Source organism: Bos javanicus, chromosome 14 (assembly GCF_032452875.1).
Source record: "Bos javanicus breed banteng chromosome 14, ARS-OSU_banteng_1.0, whole genome shotgun sequence".
NCBI classification, from domain to species: domain Eukaryota; kingdom Metazoa; phylum Chordata; class Mammalia; order Artiodactyla; family Bovidae; genus Bos; species Bos javanicus.
The window spans coordinates 2,428,301-2,450,600 of NC_083881.1; the positions used below are offsets into that span (position 1 = coordinate 2,428,301).

Below are 22,300 nucleotides of genomic sequence, written 5' to 3' on the forward strand. Positions count from 1 at the left end.
TCTAGGGCCTCCTGGATGGGGCCCAGCAGGAGGCACCCTGCAGAGCAGAATAAGCCAGCACAGCAGGCGCTGTGGAGGGCAGAATTGGAGGATCGGGTGGTCAGGGAAGGCTTCCTGGAAGAACTGGCCGGGGAGGGCGACAGGCAAGCTCACCATCAGGGCTTGACCAGCCGCCCCGACTCCGTGCGGCCTGGGGCTGTCACTTGCTCTCTCTGGAGCTTGAGACCTCCTCTGTAAGTGGTGACACTGCCAGGAGGGGAAGCCACTTTCCAGTGGTGCCAGCTCCAAGCCGGTCAAGAGGCGCCCAGGCTCTGACCTGGAAGCAGAGCTGTTAGGAGCAGGCTTGAGTTTCCACCCGGGGAAGGCACCTGTTCTCTGCCAGGATCTGGGGATGAGAAGAGGGCTGCAAACACAGTGCCCCCAGACGCTGCACAGGGCTGCCCTCACCACACCGGGTTTAATGGTGCCTCCGGGACGTGGTGCAAGCTTGTCAACCCAAGTGGCCGGCACCCACATGCCATCAGCCCCCAGCATGGCCCAGGCGGGCCACAGCACCACTGTGGACTCAGGAGCAGGTGGGTGGGTGTGGGTGAGGCTGCTGGGCCCCAGCCTGGCCGTCACCAGTGGTGGGCACGGAGCAGGCAGCCAGGTGACTCAGACCAGGCACCTCAGGTCTTCTGAACCCCGTGGCCACCCCGAGTCCACCAGGCCCACCCAAAGCCTCCCTGGTCTCAATGGCACCACCAGGCAGGCACCCAGGTGAGGGGTTTGGCCTCCCCACAGCCGGGCTCCCGGGGCCCTGGCCCTCCCCACCTTGGCCTCAGCTGGCCTGGCCTCACCGTGCGGGGCCTGGAGCCTCCCCTGAAGGGCCCAGTGTGAGAGGAGAGGGCAGGGGATGGACAGAGGGCCGACCTGCCCACAGGGTCTGGGGTTGAGCCCGACGCTGTCTGGGACCACCTGCCCCTGGGGGCCCCAGCTCCTCATCGGATAAAGGTATGACAAGCCCTGCCCGGCCGGGTCAAGGGCGCATGGGCACTAATGGCTGGAAAACGGGGCCTCTGTGGCCAGCAGGCAGCAGCTCCAACGAGGGGACAGGGCAGCAGGGAAGCAGGACTGCCAGGAGCCCTGCAGGAGTCACCTCTGCCCACCACGGCACCGGCCTCCACTGGAGCCAGCCCCGTCTCCCACGTGCTGGTCAGCTCTTCCTGCGGGGGCTCACGGCAGGGGTACGTGCAGGGTCAGTGGCGCGTGTAAGGGGCGGCTCCAGCTGCCCAGGCAGGCTGCCTGTGCCGCCACATGGTGACACGCTGGCCGCAGCTCATCCCGGTGGCCCGCACGCAGGGGACTGCAGCCCGGGGCTGCCTGCCGCTGCCTGAAGCCCTACTGTTCGCCCGCCACTGACCAGGACCCCTCCCCCACCTGAGGCCTCAGCCCTGGCTCTGAGCCCAGTCTGGCCCCCGGGTCCTGCCTGCAGCCTCCCCTACTCCCACCCTGGACCTCAGGACTCCTCCAAGAGGGACAGGGGAGCCAGCATCCGTTCATTCATTCATTCACCCAAGTCACAAACGTTCACTGAGCATCTCCCTCCACTGCCGGGTGCTAGGCTGAGCTTGGGGGACACAAGGAAGAAGTCACCAGTAGATGCAAAAAGCCTGCCCTGCCCTCTCCTGCCCCACCCCCGCCCCGATGGGGCGTCTGGCCACCCCTCTGCACCCCAACCCCCACCCTGAGAAACCACCTCCCAGACTGCCCAGCACAGGTGGGCTGGATAATACGGTGGCTGCCCAGAGGGGCTGGGAGTGCCCCCCCAACCCTGTGCAGCTGGCATTACTGAGCCTGGGGTCACCGCAAAGAGACCTCACTCCCCCAGTGCCTGTTTCCCAGGCTGTCACCTGCAGGGTTAGAATGTGGCATTTTCACAGTGCCACCTGTCACTGGGCTACCAGGTCCCACCTGGACCACACCGGCCAACGGCCCAGCCGCCCCTCCCCTGGCTTCCCCCAGGGGAGCACCACCCCCCTGCAACTGCCCCCTTGCCTCCGGGGGTGGACACTGGGGGGGGTCAAAAGTGAGCAAACCTCCACAACCCCAGGTGGGGTGGGGGTCGGTGGCAGGACATACAACCAGCTAATAGACTGAGTTAGAAAGAACACTGGTCGGGGGGTGAGGGGGTAGACACAAGGTCTCTCAGGACGTGGCCTTTGGGCAGAGACTCAGGACGCACATGCACTGCACAGGTCCCCGAGAGGGGTCACATCAGACCCCCTTGAGCCCCGCGAGAACAGCATGCCCCGTCTAGCACTGCTTGCCAGTCCAGGACCTGCCCACCACCACCATCGCCATCGCCTTCACCCTACACACGCCCCACCTGAGGTGGAAGACTGAGTGCCCCGTTCCACATGGAGGCCAGACGGAGACGCAGAGCAGAGCTGTCTGAGACCCGGGTTCCTTCTCTTCGCCCCAGTGAGTCTCGGGAACCTCACGGCTGGGAGCCCGGGCCCGGGGGCGTGCTAACACAGACGAGGCCTTCAGTGCAGCCGCAACAGTGGCCCAGCAGCAAGCATCAGCGTCAGCAGCTCCGCGTCCTCAACTCAGAGCCCAGCAGCTCTCGGGCTCAACACAGTTAGCACCAACCCCTCAGGGGGTTATTAAAACCCAAGGTAATAAGGGCTGACAGTCTAAGCTGCCACCCGTTAACAGTAAACATTAACGATGGTAGTTACCGCTTGTTGAGAACCTGCTTTCTGAGGAAGCCCTAAGATAGCTGGAGTCAAAGGCCAGGAGGTCCTCACTTCCGGGCTGGGGGTTCCTCCTCCCTGATCCATTTGGTACAAGGGGGCTGGATGAGGCCCAGCTGGTCACTGTGAGGCTGAGACCAAATCCGCATTAACGGCCGCACCAACCACGGTGGGTGCACGCGGGTCAGGCTGTCGCCAGCCCCAGAGCACCCCCTAGGGCACCTGCTGACCGGGTGACCCCAGACAGCCCCCTTCACCCCGGCTGGCAAGGACTGCCACCTCCTTTCACTCGCCAGCATGGTGACACGTGACCAACCACGTGGCCACTGTGTCGTGACCCTTGTCTAACAAGAGAGGACATGGGTGCAGGGGGTCTTGGTCACTACCCAAGGGGCAGAAGAACCAGGCTGTACACCACCCCCCCCATGCAGCTGGCCCTGGGGCCCTGCTCTGCACCGTGACCCTGTCCCTCTGCCGACTGTGTGACCAGCAGTCCCGCTCACCCTCACCCTGTACCACTGAGACAGGGGTGCCACGCCCCAGAGGCCCAGGGCGCACAGCAACATCACAGAGCCTGGAAGGACAAGGCCCGCCTCGCCCCATTGGACGGAGGAAACCACTGAGGCTCCCCGCTGAGCCACAAGCATGAGCAGGAAGGCCTGGGGATCCCGGGGGCCCCGTGCTCTCTTGGGCTCTGCCCCCACAGTGCCCACATCCCAGTCTCCACCCACCTGAGCCTGCCGGGAGCCCCAGACACTCACTCGCTGTCCCGCACGTCCTGAGTCCTGGAGCCCTGCAGAGGCCGCGCCCCCAGCCCAGCTTTATCCCCGGCCTGGCCTCCCGCCCTCCCCACGTCAAAGGCCCTGGGACCGCCCGCCAGCCCAGGAGGCGGGGGCTCAGGCAGGGGCAGCCCGGGAAGGATCCGGGCTCCCAGGGCAGTCCCGGCGGCCAAGCAGGGAGGCGGGGTGGGCCAGGACACAAGTCAGAGTTCACGGCGGGCACCCCGGTCTCGGTCTCGGGAAGAGGGCAGGAGAGCCCCTCCCCTGTGGGCCAGGCTCTGGGGCCCACTGGGGGGCAGGACAGTCCCCAGGGCCCTGTAACTGCCGGCAGGCAGAGCTGAAGGAGACAGGCGGGGCAGGTGGGCGGCAGCAGAGCCAGCGGGGAGGGGTCAGAGGCCCAGCCCGGGCCTGTGGCTGGCAGGGTGGGCGCTCCCAGACACAGCCTGGGGGCTTCCCAGGTCTCTGGCCTGGCTCCCCACTGCCTGCTGTGGGCTGGAAAGGGGCCCCCGGGGCCCTTTCCTTGCAGAGGGGAGCTCGCTGCAACTTCAGAGAAACAGCCCAGCCCTCTGCAGTCTGCCCCCCACCTAAGAAGTCCCCCAGGAACCCCCGAGCCTACTCAGGGAGCAGCCAGGTTTGCCCAGAGCCCCCTCTGAGCTCAGTGCAGTTCCTCCTGTTGTCCTGTTTCCTCCGCAAGGAAGTGGGGGAGAAAGCCCACAGGCAGGCTAGCCCACCCACCCAGGCCTGGGAGCCGAGCCCACAAAAGCACTAGGGAAGTGGGAACCCCCGCCCGCGGGGGAAGGGCTGTTCCTGCTTCCCAGGGTCAGGGTCACTCGCCCCTCCCCCACCAGGATGTTGCCCCAGTCGCGGTGACATCAGGAGGGTGGAACCCACAGGGCTGGGGTGGGGTGTGCATTTCAGGCTCACCCAGCCCCTAGCCCTGTACTTCTTGGGGGCAGAGGGAGGCCACGCTCTGCTTGTACCCCGCCCGGTGAGCAATGGGGGCAGTTCCTACCCTCTGCCATGCATTCAGCCACCCATAACCTCCCCCTCCCTGCCCCATCGCTAGGTCCCCTCTGGTCCCCACCGGCCACCACCCCAGACGGAGGCCCTTCACCAAGGGCCTGTCACCCAGGTTCAGCCCATCGTGACTACCCAGTGCCTCAGCCAACCCCCAAAGCCCTCTTCAGCAACCCCCCAGCCCTCTGGCCTGACGCTGCCTGGGTCCCCCACACAGACATGGGGTGTCCACTGTTCTGGGCCCAGGCCTCCCACCCCCCTGGGGACCCTGGCATCTGTATTCACACAGGCAGCTGGGCTGACCTGGGCGGCTGGGAGCGGTGTTCTGTAGGTCCTGCCAGGCCCCCAGACTCTCTGCTTGGAGAGCCCCTAGCCCCGGGGGGAGGGGGGTCTGGTTGTCTGGGATGCAGAGCCCATCATGCTGGGATTCTAGACAGGAGGAAAAGAACTTCAAGCCTGCCCCGCGCTCGGAGTTAGACCTGCACCCACAGCCCTGGCACGCTCCCCCTGGGCCCCATGGGGCTGGCACCGACTCCTGGCACCATGCCACCCCGTTTCCAAGGCCCCTAAAGGCCGATGCCCAGAATGGGCCTGGCCTCCGGGAAGGGCATAGAGTTTCACGGATCCACTTGACACTGATGCCCCAGAGAGGCCCTGGCACCATCCCCCCCACCGCCCCCCCGCACCGCCCCCCGCCAGCGCAAGCCCCTGCCAGGAACACGGAGCCCCAAGGAGGCCCCTGATCCTGGCCTCCCGAGAGCTGAGCGCTCCCCAGGCAGAGCCCTAGCCCCTCCTGTTTCATGAGCACATCACTGGGACCCTCAACAGGCAGATCTGGGACCCCTGGGCTCCCACGCTGGGGCCTCAGAGAACAGGGGTGGGAGCCGGGGCCTCACAGACGGTCCATGTGGCCTAACAAGCCTCACTGCCCGAGAGGAGGCCGCCCTCGCCCGCCAGGATCAGCTGGAGACCCCACAGGGGTCCTCAGCCGGCAAGGGGACAAGGCCTGCATGGGTGCCTACGGCGCAGAAGTCCTCCCCCCGTGGCTGCTGAGTGCCCTGGGCCCATCTCCTCCCCTCTCTGGGCCTTCTGAGCCAGCAGCCAGGCACAGGATGAGAAAACAGAACTGCACCACATAAGTGCCCACAGAGCGGCCATGCAGCCTGCCGGGCGGGGGTGGGGTGCGCACACACGATTGGGTTCCAGCAAAGCCCACCCTGCAGGATGGATCCTGATCAAGCTGGGCGATGGCCCCCAGCCCCTCTCTGTGGAGAAGTAGCTATGGCTAACTTCTGGGGACAGTGAGGGGACAGGGTCCCTGAGGGTGGGCAGGAGAGCCTGAGGAGAGGAGAGGGGCTGTGAGCAGCAGCCAGCACGCGGCAGGCGCTCCCCCTCCCAAGGGAGAGCAGGGTCGGCCGCCCCCAGTACCCTCAGGCAGGGCCGCCAGTCCCCTGTGCCCACCCGAACCCTCTGCACCCACCAGGGAGGTCGGGAGCTGAGCTGGCCCCTCCTCCTCCAGGACCCCAACAGCAGGGTGCCAGGGACCTTGGGGGCCCAGGGGTGAGGGACCTTGGAGCATCAGGGTGTGATGGTCACTTCTGTCCACTCCCACACCCAGGAGCCTGGCCAGAGCAGGACCCCCTGCCTGGGTCACAAGACAGGAGCCTGCAGCCCAGCTGAACCCAGATCCATGGGCCCCCCCAGCACCCCCAGGCCACCCTCAGCCACTGCCCAGCTCACCCCTTCTCTTACCTCCCATGCACATCCCGACCCTGGACCCAGGGTCCATCCCCATAAAGGGGGAGAAGGCCGGAGGCCCCTTCCACGTACTGGCCCCACATGGGGCCCTTGTCGCGGGGCCCTCCCCACATCCATCCCCAAACTGGTGCTGGAAGGCACCCAGCCCCTCATCATCTGAATCAGGAAACCGAGGCTCAGGCCTTGCAGGGCAGCTCTGAGGGGCTGAGCCAGCATTCCCGGCCAGCCCAGGGCGGGCATTTCTGTGTATTTTCTCCTCCAACCAGGCCCCGGAGGAGAAACTGGGGCCCAGCCTCCACAGATGTCGGGGCTCCAGGAGGCCTCGTCACCCGGAGCCTGCCCAGTCCCCCCCCACCCCACCCCCGCCCTGTGCCCGGAGCACAAGGCCGCTGGGGGTCAGGCGGGCAGGAAGGGGGCGCGAGATCACGGAGGTGGCCAGGGCCACTGGCCAAGGCCCTGGTGGACGCACGTCAGAGGGGCCTGCAGGAACCGCGGGAAAGAGCGCTGACCTGGCCTCAGGAGGCCACGTCCAAAATAACCAGCCCTCAGCCAGGCGCACGTAGGCCTCTCAGCCTGGGCACTGCCAAGCTGGGTGCAGAAGGTCATGGCTATTTCTGGGCCGGGCTGGCAGCGAGATGCAGCCCCCCAGTGCCCCCAAAGAGCTGGTGCAAGAGGGGCGGCCGAGGCAGGTCCCAGCCGCAGGATGCGTGGCCTCTATCTGGGGCGGGGGTCCTGCCGGGGGACCCCACGCTGCCCCCTTCCAAAAAGCCCATTGGCATCATCAGCATGTCCAGGTCACATTGGTCTCATCGGGCGGTTCTGGGCCTTCTCAGCCACGAATCCCTGTGCTAGGCCCTTGGCCGCACAAAGCGCCACAACCGCCCACAGCACGCGGGGGCTCTGTGCTCCGCTCTCCAGCAGCTCCGACTTCAAGTGCACAGGGGAGGCTTTGACTGTGGCAGGAACCCCCTGTGCCCACACGGGCACCCCCTGCCCTGCCGGGCCACATCCCCAGAAACACCTCGTCACACAGCCTCCAGCCTGGGGCTCCGCCTGCCTCATGCAGGTCAACACCACCACCCCCATAACTTTGCAGGTGCCAATGGTCATCTGACCAATGGGAACCTGGGGCCCAGAGAGGATGTGAGGCCCTGAGGTGCAGTCTCACTCGAACTCCCAGGCCAGGCAGGTTCTCCGTGGGCCGAGGGGAAGGGGACGGTTCCCTTTCATCACCCCAGACCCAGGCTTCTGTCCACAGAGCCTGCCCCTCCCAGCAGAGCATGAGCTTGGGAGCCTGCCCCGGTTCCCACCCTGGCTTCCCCACTGCAAGCTGTGTGCTTCTGGGCACATCTCTCAGCCTCGCTGTGCCTCAGTTTGTTCATCTGTGAAACGGGTTCACTGGAAGCTCATCCCGCATGGAGGTGCCGCTGGCTGTTCTCCTGGGTCTGGAAGGATGATCCCCTCCAGAGCAGCCTTGCCTGAGTCCCTGGATGCTCCCACTGCACTGGGCACCCACGGGGGCTCTGATGGGACTCTGGGATCCCCGGGAGGGTCCACATTCAGGGTCCTAATTCTCCCAGTGGGTTCCTTGGACACCTGAGGGGACTTCTTCCTGCAGTGTGTCTCAGAGCCCTCATTTCTCTACACACAGGGCTATCTGATGGCGGGCAGTCAGCAGCGCATTTCCAGAACTTTTCTGAAGCCAGGCACTAGCAACGAGGCGCTTCCCAGAACCCACCTCGGCAACAGCAGGCTAGGCCAGAGAAGGGCCCCAGCCGCGAGGGTCCGAGGGCCTCCAGGTCTGGTACCCTCCTCCTGCTCGCCTGTGTGTCTGGGAGCATCTCTCTGAGCCTGGGCCCTGTCTGTGAGGATGGACGATGAAGACTGCGGGCAGGGCTTTGAGGGGTGCGGCGGGCGGGCCACACTGGCAGTCACTGTGTGGCCATCACGGCAGGGCGAGGGCCGAGCACGCACTCCTCCCCTCCCCCGTGTCCCCACCTGGGCCATGCCATGGCGACAGTGACCTGAGGGTGGCAGGATTAGCTCCTGGATGCAGGGGTCCCCTGCCACGAGAACGGCCCGGATACCCAGCCAGGGAGGGCAACTGGAAGCCTCCAGCCGAGGGGAGCTCAGCGCCACCCCCCAACAGCCCCGCCAACCCCAGCAGTGCGGCTTCCCCAGACAGAAGGCAGCAGAGGCCGGCACCGCATGTCCGGGGCAGCCAGGCGTCAGGACCCGGGCGCCTGTACCCCCAGCTTAAGCACCTGCTCAGCTCCCAGAGAGGGAGCGGGGACCCATGGGGACAGAGGACCTGTGGGAAACCCTCTTCTCCGGGGCTGAGCCTCCTGCGGGGCTGAGGTGCCTTCCAGCCTGGGGTCTGCACCAGGCCCCCGGCTCCCTTGAGGGGCTCTGGGCATGGCTGCGGGCCGCCTCAGCCACACCACCCCTCCCTGCCCAGCGGCTGACTTCAGCCCCTCTCTCTGAACCACACAGCACAGCCTCACAGCCTCCAGGAGGGGCTGGGGGCAGAGGCCAGGGGAGCTGGCCTGAGGGTGGCCCCCAGGGCCCAGGGACTTGTCTCCACCTGGCAGCATCATGCCAGCCGTTCCCTCCGTCAGAGGAAGCAGCGGCCTGCAAGCCTCCTCCAGAGAGCCAGGCCAGGACTCAGAGGGGACGCTGCCGGCCAGCACCTTGGAGGCCGGGAGGCCCCTGGCGACACCTTCTCCACGCCGGGCATGGATGCTCAGAGTCAGACAACCAAGTCCTGCTGTACAGCACGGGGAACTCTACTCAATATCCTGTGCCAAACCATAAAGCAAAAGAACACAACAGAGAACACGGATGCGGCGGGCTTCCCTTGTGGCTCAGTGGGTAAAGAATCTGCCTGCAATGCAAGAGACCCAGCTTCGATCCCTGGGTTGGGACGATCCCCTGGAGAATGGAATGGCTACCCACCCCAGTATTCCGGCCTGGAGACTTCCACGACAAAGGAGCCTTGCAGACTACAGTCCACGGGGTTGCAGAGTTGGACATGACCGAGTGACTAAAGAATACATACATACGTATAAGAGCCACTTTGCTGTACAGGAGAAATTAACACAACACAGTAAATCAATTCAGTAAAAATGCCCAGGGCCAGATGGGTGTGAGTGCCGGGCAGCCGCTCCTCACCAGACCCAACAAGGCCGATGTAAAAAGAAATATATGCGCAGAGACAGACCAGGCAGGGGGCACACTTCAGAGGCCCCCAAGCAGGTGCCCTCTTTGCTCCATCTAACCCCTTGGCGACACTGAACCCCTGCAGGGGACCTGGGGGGCAGAGCACAGCGGGGGCTGCCCAAGTGCCCGCCCGGCTCTGTGCCCAAGCCCCTGGGGCACCCTGCCGCCTGGGCTCTGGGACCAAAGCGGGGGAGGCACCAACAGATCCCAAACAGAGAACACAGGCCCCACGCCGCGGGGGGACAGGGGTCCCGGAGCCGGGGAGGGGCCTTTGTGTGCAGGCATCGACCTGCCCCGAGGCCATCAGTCCCCTATCTGCTCAGACCAGGGGCAAGGATGCCTACCTGTGGTCCCGCACCTGCTGGGCCCGGCGTCCCGACAGCGAGCAGGTGCTGCTTCACTTTCTTCTGCAAGAGCGGACCGAGCCCCTGCCTGCTGAAGCCCTGGGCCAGAGCTGGGTTAATCCTATTTGCCAGACTAACTGTGAGCCTGCTCAAGCCAGGCTGTGTAGGGCAGGGGAGCCGTTTAAATTTATTTTTTTTTAATGGAGATAAAATTCACCTAACGTGATGTTCCTCCTTTTAGCTATCTGGAAGTGCATGCTTCGGTGTTTTTTTTAGTACATTGAGTGTCGTGTAGTCATCACCACCACCAATTCCAGAACATTTCCATCACGCCCTAAAGGTACACCCCGCCTGTCAGCAGGCACTGCCCATCCCCCTGCCCCAGGCCTTGGCAACAGTGAATCTGCTCTCTATCTCGATGGATTTGCCTGTTCTGGACGTCTTACACAAACGGAGTAAATCACGTATGGTCCTTCACGTCGGGGTCCCTTCACTCCGGATAACGCCCCCCAGGCTCACCCACACTGTCAGGTAGACCAGGACGCTGAGTGATGTCCGCAGTGTGGAGAGAGGACGTCTGGGTCGTGTCCAGGCCTGGTCTCACTTCACCCACAGGGACTGAGCTGCAGCACGTTGCCAGGGAGCAGGGCTGCACGGGAGGGTCCGGGTGGCACGGGGGCCACATGTGGCAGTGTCTGGTCAGCTCCTTCCCAGGCCCACCAGGCTGCCCAGGTCCCGGGCAGGTCCCGGGGGGACAGAGGCCCCAGCGGCTGGGTGTGAGGGAAGGGGCCTCCAGGGTTCCAGGCGGGACAGGGCTGGCCTTCAAGGAAGGGGAAGGTCGGTCAAAGCCTTTTTAGAAGTTAAAAACATAACTGCCACACAAGTAGTGACCACGGGTCTGAGACCTATTCCACCTGTGATGGGACTGGCAGGCGGCAGTGCTGGTTCAGAGGAGAATCCCTCGATTCCAAGCGTTAAAACCAGAGAGGAGGAGACAGACGGGAGGTGTTCGACAGGGCAACGCCACCATCCGTGCCAGACAAAGCGGCATGTCCAGGCGACTCCCCCACATCCAGGGCAGGTACAGACGTCCCGAGAAAGCTGGACGGCACCCAACAGACACAGAAGGACACACCATCCCCCTTCTGCCTTAAGAGATCCAAACGGGCGAACGGGGGTGGGTGTCTGGGCGGAGGGCACGGCCTGAGCAGAGGCCTCAAGGCAGGCAAGGGCGGGGTCCCCAGGGCGGGCAGGCTTGAGATGGGCACTGGTTCTCGGAGTCACCAGAGGGATGAGGGGGTCTCTGTGATCACAGATCCAGGCATGTCACAGAGCCAAGCGTGAGTTGAGGGTGAAGCAGTGGAAACTCCCCAGAATCCCCGGTCGGGGGCGAGAGGACTGCCACAGGCGGTGAGCTGGCAGCACCTGAGCCCAGTAACTGAGGCCACCTGAGGTGACCCGGAATCTGGGGAGCATCTACCCAGAGCCAGTCCCCCGCTGGCATCCCAGGGCTCCCACGCCACCCCCACTCCCTACGTGGTGAAAGCTGAATCAGTCCTGTCCGCCTCAGCCGAATCACGCCGAGGGAAACACAGCATGCTTACGGCTGGAAGGAAGGCCCCCGCCGTTTCCTTCCTCCTCTTCTCCAGCCTCACCTGTGTGCTGCCTGGAGGCGACTCTCTGCAGCCCCATGGACTGTAGCCTACCAGCCTCCTCTGTCCATGGGATTCTCCAGGCAAGAATACTGGAGTGGTTGCCATTTCCTTCTCCAGGGGATTTTCCCGACCCAGGGATCAAACCACGTCTCCTGGGTTGCCTGCACTGCAGGCGAATTCTTTACCAGCTAAGGCCTCGGGGAAGCCCACCTCAACTGCCCTCCCGCTATTACTGGATCACACCCTCAGATCCTGCCTCTGGCTCTCTGCGCCCACTGTGAGTCTGTCCCCGCGCCATCCTGCACCACCACCAGGCCTCTGTCTGTGGGTGCCACTTCCCCAGGACTCCCTCCTGGCCCTCCTGCACCTCTGCAAGTCCCACCTCCTTGGAAGCCCACTCACCTGCTCGCAAGCTCTCGCTGAGCTCCTACGGGTGCCCTGGCTGTGCTGTGGACCCAAGGGCACTCTCAGGGAGCAAAGCTCAGTTCCTCGCACAACAGTGAGTTCGGCCACAGCAGCCGGGGGGTGACCCTAGAGGCCAGACGCCCCCAGAGCACAGCCCTAGCACAACGAGACAAGAAGAGAGGCCCTCAGCTGCCAAGGAGCCCCCGCAGCTGGACTCCCAACACACTGAGAAGCCCCCATCTCTGACCCAGCTTCCACCCAGGCCCCTCACCGAAGGGCAGGGGCCTGGAGCCCCGCTTCACAGGCCATCACAGAGCGCACCGCACCCAGGAAGACACAGTCTGGGGCTCTCGGCTCAGTGTTCCCCAGCACCCGTCAAGGCTTCTCCCATTTCAGAAACCTCTCAACAAGCAGCAGAGAACCCAGCCTCAGCCTCTGCCGCCTCCCCAACTCCTGGACGTGCGCGCCGCCAATGTCTCTTAAAGACAGCACCCCTCCTTCCCCTCCCGTGTTCTGCTGGACTCAGTGTCTCGTTACGAGGCAGTGGGGCAAGGCCAGCGCTGCTCAGACCTGGGTCAGCCGCACTCCACCTCTGGGAGGCACCCACATCCTCAGGGCGGCTGCAAGGCTGGGTCACAGACTAGCAGGCCTAGCATGAAGTAGGTGCTCGGGAAGAAGGGTCAGGGACCCTCCTGGGCCAGGCCCGCGGCTGCCTGTCCTCGGCCCATGGATGCCCCTGGACCATCCACCCTGGCCCAGGGCTGGCTGGTGGCCACGCCTCCCGGCAGCGGGTCCTGCATCCCAGATCCGCCCGAAGCCCTGGTTCTCACGCTCGCTTCCTCAGGGTAGGGAGTGGGGGCAGGGCACAACACGCTCACCCAGGCCCTGAAACCCCAGCCCCCTCTCTGGGAGCCTGTGCCCACAAGGACCCGGGGCCAGAGCCTTTCACTGGGAGGGGGGGGTGGGGGAGAGGGACAGGGGAGCACAAGGCGGGAGACAAGGAAGAGGGGGTGAGAGGAGGGCAGGAGGCCGGGGGGGATGCTCCCTCGCCTCCTCAGGGCTGGCCAGACAGGGGCGTCTGACCCTGAGCCCACCAGGGTCCTTCTGAAAACAGGAGGCCAGGCAGGAGCAAGGCAGCCAAGAACACAGGACACGAGGGGTCAGCGTCCGTCCTGAAGCCGGGCAGGCCTGGCAGTGTCCGTGGGAACAGGGCCCGGGCTCGGCCGGCCACACTCGGGCCAGTCAGTGGGCATCAGGGCCGCGGCAAAGGCTGGGGCAGCTGGGCATTTCCCGAGCGGCAGGAGCCCAGGCCCCGATCCTGCCCCAGCCATGTCCAGACCTACAGGCTGATCTGGGGCAGGGGGTGTCTCGTGGGGGCCCTGGGGAAGGCTGGAGGCGCGGCGAGGGGAGAGAGAAAGGGTCGGCAAGTCACAATCACCCCTATCGTCACCATCCACGCCCCCAGACCCCGCCGGCGCTCTCCCCGTCTCCTACCTCCCCTCGGCCCCAGCCCCTTCGTGGCCACTTCCGCCCACAGCCTTCTCCCCGCCCCGCTTAGCCACCTCCTCCCTGACCCTCAGCTGGCACCAAGTGTCTCCCTCTGGGTTAGGGGCTCCTCCTCCAGCTCCCTGGACCCCCACCACCCCTAACCGCACTCAGCCCAGCCCACCCAGGGCAGAGGCCACAGTGGCATCGTGCGTGTGTGGAGACCATGATTTTGTGGGCTGTGGCCACACTGGACCTCAGGTTGGGGACAGGGGCGGCGGACGAGGTGGACAGACGGCTGGACACTATGATGAGTGGCTCAGTCTGCACTCCAGCACGCATGCCCCGCAGGCTCTGCCCAGCTCCGTCCTCCACGCTCCCTGCCCCCCACACCCCACTCGGGGACCCCCAGCCGCTGGCTGTCCTCACAGGCCTGGGGGCCCCTCGGGACGGCCCTTCCGGTGACTTCCTGCCAGGGAAGCTGGGGGGAGGGGTAAACAAGGCCTCCAGATGGCTTCCTGCGGGCTGCCCTCGAGCGTGGGAACGGGCCAGCCCCGGGGCAATGGAGGAGGGGAGGGCTGCGCCCTCAACAGAGCACCTTCTGCCCCCTCTCCCCGGACGCCCCCTCTGACACCTCCCGACACGCGCAACTCCATCTAGGGAGCGGGACAGGCCCCACCCGCGGGCCAGAAGCAGGGCTTCCTGCCCACCATGGCCTTTCCTTATCAAGCCTGCCCTCCTGCAGAGGCAGGGACCCCCGCCTCATCTGAGAGGCAGGGGACACTGAGGCCAGGGAGGAGAGGGTCTCCCAGGGCACAGTGAGTCAGTGGCTGGGCGGAGGCGGGTCAGCCCCCACCTCAGCACACACCTGGAGGCTCCTCATCTGTAAACAGGGGGACGACAGTCCAGCTCCAGGCCCCTCGACAAGGACGGCACAGCCCCGGCTCGGGAGGCACCGGTGACAGCCTGTCTGGCCCCCACACCGGGGTCCTTGGTTCTGGGAGACAGGGCAGCGACAGCCACCGCCACCCAGCTGACCAGAGGATGATGGCTGCGCCTGGACTCGCGCCCCTCCAGCCCACAGCGGCCTCACGACGGCCACTGAGGAGATGCTCTTAACTCAGGCCCTGAGTCCCGGGGAGCCACCCTTGCCCAGCTCCCCTCCAGCCGCTTTGATGACCACATCCTTCAAGCCCAGGTGGGATACCATTTCCTCTCAGAAGGCCTCCCTGATTTCCCGTCCCCACACAACCTCAAAGTCTGGGGGACGCACGCTGCAGGAAGGTGACAGCTGTCCCCTGCAGGTCCTCCTGTTCACCCGTGGTCCCTTCCAAGGTCAGGACCACCTCTCTCTGCCCTCTCCCATCCCCCACGGGGCCAATACAGGCCTGGCAGCCCCTCGAGGGGCACATGAAGGCAGGAGTAGGGGGCCTGTAACCTGCACCCCCTACCCCGCTACACAGCAGCCAAGCTGGTGGTGACAAGGCAAGAGGGATGCACCTGGGGAGAGGAGGCTATCACGGGGGTGCTGATTCACAAAAGGGTCCGTCCAGGCCCAGGACCCAGGCCCCCGGGTGCCACCAGGAGAGAGGCCCGCAGTCAGCGGCGAGGGAGATTTCAAGTGAATAACTGCACGTTACTCAGCAGCCTGTTCCTGTGTAATCCAGCACAGGCCCAGCAGCCTGGTGCTCGGAGCGGTTATGAACCTCCTGGGCGGTCTGATTTTTCATGAGGAGCCCCATCATAAGGAGCACCACCAAGTCTGTGCTGAACACTAACACGGAGCATGGTTAGGGTGACGCTCCACCCCCGACGTGAGCTCCTGGGGCGGGCAGTACCGTCAAGGTAGGGCCCCAGGACCTTTCTGCCCACGCCCTGCACAGGGTCAGGCCCAAGAGCACAACTTGACAGGTGAATGGAGGCCCCCAGACGGCCCCTTCCGAGGCCACAGCCTTGGAGACTTAAAGGGCTGGTCTGCGGGCGGTCACACGGGGCAGATGCATGGTTGCAAGTGGGTCGTTTGGCTCAGGTGGCTCCGGCTAAACCGCCAAGGCCACCAGCTTTGTCCTGACCCCCATCCAGTCTGCGGTGGGATCCAGGGTCTACTCCGAGCTCCCCATTCTCTAGACAAGAAAACTGAGGCCCAGGAAAGGCAGGGGCTGGCCCAGGGTCACCCAGAAGCCCAGCAGAGCTGGGGCCATGGCTCTGGGCTCCCTAGGGCCGTGTGGAGGGGACAGCGAGGTCTTGGTGGGAAGTCCCGGGCACCCTCAGGCACCCCCTGAGCTCCTCGTGGCAATTCCCAGCAGATGCGCCGGTGGGCAGCCGGCCAGAGAGAAGTGAAGGCCAGGAGAAGGCCCAGCAGCTGACCCCGTGGGGAGATGAAAGCGGAGGGAATGTTTGGCTTGGCAGGGCCCGGTCTAAGCAAGGGAGGAGGAGGGCCGCCATGGCTTCAGCAGACGATACCCAGGGATGCCAGCGGGTGCAGCAGAAAGGCGCATGGCTGGGGGCAGGCGCAGGGCTGGCAGCAGGTAAACCCGCTGCAGGAGGCCGCCGCGGAGCTCCGGGTGGGGTGGCGGGGAATCCTTCTGGCCCTCCCACGCCTCTTCCAGGAAGCCTGAGTCACAGGAGGGCCCCGGGGCCCAGAGAGCGGCCAGGAGCACCAGTCCCATGGGAAGGGGACAGGGCAGGGCCGCCCGCCTCCTCCAGCTGGGCCAGCCCCGGCTTCGGGGTCTGTGTGGCGACTGAGGCCATGGGAACAGGCTCAGGCCGCTCCCAGGAGGGGCTGGGGGGATGGAGGAGCTGGTGACAGCGGGTCAGAGCCCCGCTTCCACAGGAGGGGAACTGAGACTCCAGAGGAGAAAAGTTGGCTCAGAGCCAGACAGTTAATGACCTGTTATCAACCAAGGGGGGCTCTGGTCAGGCAGGCCTGGGTGCCGGGGAGACCCACAGCCATGCGCATCGACCTCCTGGCTGAGCCCCGTTCCAGCACATCAGCTCCCCGCCTTGCACCAGAGACCATCCCACCACCCTGCTCTAGAATACTCCATGGCTCCCGCCGCCCCTTCCCTCAGAATCTGAGTCAGGAAATGGAGCCAGGGCACAAGGCAGCCCAACCTTCCAGCTACCCGCACCCGCCACGCTGCTTCCTGCCTGGGGGGCGGGGGGGTGCACGCACAGAGCGCCAAGCATCTGGGGGCACCGCACCCATTGACAACCTCAGATCTGATCTTGGCCCCTCATTTGCGGGCACAGGATGGAAACCCAGGGCCGTGACATCCACCCCTGGATTCATCCAGGACTCAGCTCCAGGCAGGCACACAGTAAGTGCACAATAAAGGCGGTGGCCGGGAAGACCCAGGATAGAGAGCGGGTTCATGGCTCAGAGGCCCGAGAAGGGGAGACAGCGGGAGGAGCCACGCCGGGCTCAGGTCTGACCGCTGGTCGAGTTCCTCCTGCTGTGCCTCCCAGAGGCTGCAATGGCCGAGAACAGCAGAACCCCCGGCCAGTCATCCTGGAGGATCGCCACCTTCTAGAAATGACCGCTCTGGTCTCTGCAAGGCTCGAGCCGCCTCCCTGCCCGCCGAGGCCTCGGGTACTGCGGCTCGGTGCTCACGTCCAGTGTACACACCACGTGCCTTGTGAGGGCCGGCAGGGGACTCTCACTCCTAACAGAGGCCGGGGAGGGGCCGGACCCCAGGCCAGGCCGGACAGGGCCACTAGGCCGTGGAGGCGTCACTGTGACAAGTCCTGGGCCTGGCCGTGGCTTCCCCCCACCCCTGGCCTGGGCGGCCCTTCCAGATTCCCAACAGGAACCCTTTCCAGGCACCCAGAGGGACTCGCGGCACCAGGCCAGAAGTGGCCTTAGACAGAGGGGCTCCCCTTCCTGCGCCACCACTGCCTGGAGCCCCTGTGACCTCAGGAAGTGAAAAGCCTCAGTGAACTTTGGCCTCTCACTGCAGGGCGGGCAGACGACGACTCCCGTTGCTAGCGGACAGACCAGGACGGATGGAAGGGGCCTGGCACTAAGCGGGCACCGACACACCCGAGGCTCGGCTTCCTTACCTGGAAGGGAGCCACCAACCCTGCCCCCCGGAGTCCCGGAGACAGGAGACGCTCTGGCCCTGGGGACATGGACAGAGTCTTGTTCCAGAGAAACGGACCTGCCCTCATTCCCTCCAGCCTTTGAAGGGCCCCCGGGCCTGGTGTCCTGGCCAGGAAAACGGCAGGGTAGAGGGAAAACAGCAGGCCAAGCCCTGCACCCTCCAGCCAGCCCAGCAGCACACCCCACAAGCCACCCAAACACCCAGCCCTGAAGGTCGGGTGCATGAGAGCAGGGCCACATGTGTCCTCTGGCCCTCGGTGCCCGCAGTGTGGCCCCTGGGCGTGTGCATTGTGGGTATACACAGCCCCATCGGCCACTTGGTATCACTCTCCCAAGTGAGAGAAGTGTATGGTGAGGCGGGGGACCTGAGGCGGGCTTGGGGGTCCACCATGCCCAAGACAGGACAGCCACGCCAGCTCCTCCTAAGGCTGCCCTCTGCCCCTCACCAGCCCCCAGCCCAGCTCCACTTCTTCCTGGCACTGTCGCCACCTGCAGGTGTGGGCAGTGCCACCTGATTGCCAGTTCCACGGGGCCGGGGCCAGGTCTGCCCTGATAACAGCTTATCAAGGCCCAGCACACAGTAGGTGCTCAAGCGTTGGTGACTCTGTGAGACGGGCACGCCACCTTGTGGCTCCACTGAGGACCACCACCAGACAGACCGGGGCACCATCACCCACCCCTCAGTCCAGCACCGCGCGGGGCACAGACTGCGTGGCAAGCACTGCGGGGCTGTTGGCAGAGGCCAGCTCCCCAAGGGGACAGTGGGGGGCATTGTCTCTTCTTGAATACCTGCAGTGAGGGAGGCCTGGGTGGCTGTGGAGAGACCCTCAAGCCCACCTCCGGCCCCCTTTACTCCACACAGCAGCCTGTCGGGCAGGGCCACCAGCACCCACTTCACAAGGGGGAAAACAAAGGCCCTAGTGAGGGGCTGGACATGACTCTACCTCTCTGGGCCTTTGTTTTCCTCATCTGAGAAGCGGGGTTAATAACCCCATGGACAGATCTGAGGAGGTCACTGAGGCAAGGCGCCCACACAGAGCTGCAGAGGTAGGGTCCCCGTCCAGGCAAGGCCACAGGCACCCTGTGTCCACTGACCCCCCTCTAGTCCACAGCCCTACACGGCTGCGGCCAGGGACCAAGGACCCACTGGAGTCTACACACCACCAATGCTAAGCTCCCAGGCACTACTCACCACCACCTGCTGGGCTGACCACAGAGCCCACCAGCCAGCAGGGGAGGCTCACTGCCTGCCCGCTGGCCAGGGCCAGAGTGCCCAGCACACTGTGACCTCTGGCCTGGACCCCACTCACCACCCTCCACCCGGGGAAGGCCAGGCCCAGGGCGACAGCTGCTCTGCAGTCATGGAGCTGACATGCCACCCACCCCAGCTCCACCGGCCACCAGCTAGCTGCCCTGGAGAACACAGGAGCGTGTCCCCGAGCCGCTTGGCCAAGGCTGGGACCTGCTCTAAGCTGGGGTACTGATTGGACAAATGAACCGCTGCCGGGCTACCAGCGCCCACGCGATCTGAGAGCCGGGGCTTGCTCAGGTCCCTGGGACCTGGAGCTCAACCTGGGCGCCATACGCGGGGCCGGGAAGCCCGTGGTGTTTGTGGCGGGCAGGGGCGCTAGAGACCAAGTGCCCCCAAACTGTGCGGAGGAGCAAACTGAGCAGGGGGCTGGGGGACGGCACGTGATCCCCAGTGCTGCTTGGGGCACAGGGACTCCAGATGAGGGTCTCCCGCCCCCAGGATCGGGAGCAGGGACCAAGCCTCCCAGCCCGGTGTTCACCGCCGGCCACGCGGGGGAAGCGGCGGGCGGCGCCCCGAGCCGGCCCCCCACCCTACCCCGGGCTGAGAGCTGCACGTGGCAGGCGCCGGGCCCTCACTCGCGCCGCCTAGGCCGCGGGGCGCGGGGTCCCGGCCCCCCAGGAGGCGGCCCGCCCCCGGCCCGCGCGCCCCGCCGCGCGCCCGCACCGCGCGCGCCCCCGCCCGGGCGGGCGCGAGGAGACTGACCTGGCGGTCCGGGCGCCGGCTCCACGGGCGGAGGGCTCGGGGCGCGCGTGCGCGTGCACGAGGGCCCCGGCACGCGCAGGCGCGGCCCCGCTCCGGGCGCGCGAGGCCCGACCCGCTGGGTCACGTGGGCGGCACGGCCCAATGGGAGAGCTCCCCACCCGGGGGGCACCCGCGGGCGCGCGCGCACGGGCCCCGGAGCCCCGCCCGGGCGAGAAGGGGCGTGGCCGTGGGCTCGGAGCGCGGTCCTGTCTCCCTAGCAAGCCGGCTGCTGCAGGACGGCGGGGCGGTTAGTGGGAGGGGGGCGACTCGACCCCGAGGTGATGCCGAGGTCGAGAGATGGAGTCCGGCGTCCCAGGCTTCCAGGAAACTTCTGGAGTCCTGGACTTTCCCCTGTGTCATTTGGGGCTGAGCCCCACGCTCACAGGCCGGTTGCCCGGAAGACGGGGCACGAAAAAGCAGTCACCCCGCCTGAGGCTTGGGGTCAGACCGGGTCTCGAGGCCTCCAGGCTGCCTCTAATGCATGCAGCGGGCTGGGACCCCCAGGAGATCTTAAGGTGCCCCCTAGGGGACTGGTGGGAAGTCCCCTTCTGGATCAGCCCTTCCTAGAGAGCTCACGGCTCCACCAGTGGTAACAAACGGAGGCGACCCAGCACAGAGAGGGGAAGGAGACGTGGGCGTGGAACCGGCTGGAGGTCTCCTCGGGACCTCACACTCTCCCCACCGTGTCCCCCACACCAGTCCATGGACCCGCAGCCCAGCCAAATGCCCAGCCTCTCCTCGCAGACCCTGGTCCTGCCTCCATTCCCCAAGAGGATGCCCTCCTACCACCCACCCACCCGCAGCAACACCTGGACCCCGGGACCCCCGAAAGACAAGAGTGAGCACCCATCTTTCTGTACAGAGTCCTGCAGGGCGGCTGCTGGGCCACCTGACCCGGCACAGCCTCCCTCCTCCAGCCTCCCTCCCCGCCCCCATCACTGCCACAGCCTGACATCTGCGTGCAGCTCCGCCCAGAGGGCAGGGTCCATCCACCGCAGGGCCCTTGCACTCGCTGTTCTTTCTGCCTGGGAAGTCTTGGCCCCAGACCATCCCTGGGGTGCTGTCTTTCACATGTGGCCCCTCTCAGCTGTTGCCTCCTCTGAGAACTCAGTCTCTGCTGACCTCCCCGTCACTCAGCCCCACAGTGCCTCAAGCTCTGCCAGAAAGTCCCCCTGGGCAGCTGGTCCAGGCCTGCCATAAGAACCGCAGAGCTGGGGCTCCTGGTCCTTGGTGCCTTCGGGCAGGGAGCAACGGGAAGACCGTGTTGTCGGGAGAGGCAACATCTGGCTGTATTCCAGCTGGGAAGTCCTGGGAGCCCTCCACTGCAGTGAGAGCTGGCCACCCACTAAGGCAGCCCATTTCCCATAGCACTGTGGGACTTTAGGGTCCATTTCAACTATTGATTTTCCTTTTAATGTTTATCTTGACCTCACCAGAGCACCTGCATCCCGCAGGTTTCATAGGCTTCCTCCCCTCCTGTCCCAAGTCTCAGGGGGGTTTGCCCCCAATGCCGTTTGTGTGGAGCCGTGGGTATGGCTTGTGGGCTCCCAGGCTGGGGTCCCTCTCACCTCCATGTTCCTGGCATCAGTGTGGGACCCTGAGGAGGAGGATCCCGGAGTTTGACTGCCCAGATGTCCGCTGAACACCGGCCTCTTGCGAGGCACTTACGCCGTCTGTCCAGCCAAGCCCGCACCTTGCCCTGCAGCAGAGGGACTGCCACCCTCATTCTGCAGGTGAGGAAGTCGAAGCTCAGTAAGGCAGAGCTGTGGGAATTCCCTGGAGGTCCAGTGGTCGGGGGCTTCGTTGGTAGCTCAGTCAGTAAAGAATCTGCCTGCAGTGCAGGAGACCCAGGTTCGAGCACTGGGTGGGGAAGATCCCCTGGAGGAGGAAATGGCAACCCACTCCAGTATCCTTGCCTGGAAAATCTCACAGACAGAAGAGCCTGATGGGCTATAGTGCATGGGGTCGCAAGGGTCGGACGTGACAAAGCGACTAAAGCACCACCACCCAGGGGTCAGGACTTGGCCCTTTCACTGTCAGGGCCAGGGTTCAATCCTGGCTTCGTGATGTGGCCAAAATAAAGGCAGAGCCGAGATTCAGGCTCAGGTCCAGGGAAACCAGAGCTGGCACCAGTACTATGAGTGGAATGGGCGAGGCTAGAAGGGAGACAGAGCTGAACATGATTTGCAGGTGACTTTGTAGTAGGGAGTGTTGGCTCAGAACTGAGCTCCTTTACATGGGAACGGGGCCACAGAGGTGACAGGTGAGGGAGGGAGAGGCAGAGTTGAAATCTCAGCCTGAACTCCTAATGCCCAAATCCTCCCTGGGATTGAGGGTCCCACACTATCTACCCCCAGTCACTGGACCTGCCCCCCCCCAACCAGCATGGCTGCCAGCTGGGGTGGAGGACCTGAAGAGGAACTGGGTTAGGACAGGAGAGGGGCCCCCGGGGCTGCAGGATTAGCAGATTAGCTCCAAGGAGGACAAAGAGGAGGTCAGTGCTAAGTGGATTTCCAGAAAGCAGCCTCCAGCCCAGCAGGCCTGGCCCCAGAGGAGGCAGGGCCCTGAGGAGGGGCTGGCAGCCAGCTGTGGTCAGTGGGCAGCCCCCACCAGTGGACAGATCACACGTCTTAACCTCTTCATTCCTCCGTCCCCTCATCTGTGATGGGGTCAGAGGGACAGCTCCATCTCTACAGATGAGGCTGGATGCTGGCTTGCTGCTCCTGGCACTGAGCAGGTGCTAAG

The 22,300-nt window shown here is 65.0% G+C and overlaps 1 protein-coding gene across 4 annotated transcripts in view; it reads right to left on the minus strand.

Moving 5' to 3' along the window:
- PTP4A3 (protein tyrosine phosphatase 4A3) overlaps positions 1 to 19,540 on the minus strand; it is a 32,534-nt gene extending 12,994 nt beyond the window's left edge. Inside the window, exon 1 of one of the 4 annotated variants that reach the window (XM_061438507.1) lies at positions 19,517 to 19,540. The gene's annotated coding sequence lies outside the window, so the exon portion shown is untranslated. The other 3 variants (XM_061438510.1, XM_061438506.1, XM_061438509.1) reach the window with 3 other exon arrangements.
- Positions 19,541 to 22,300: the final 2,760 nt, after the last annotated feature.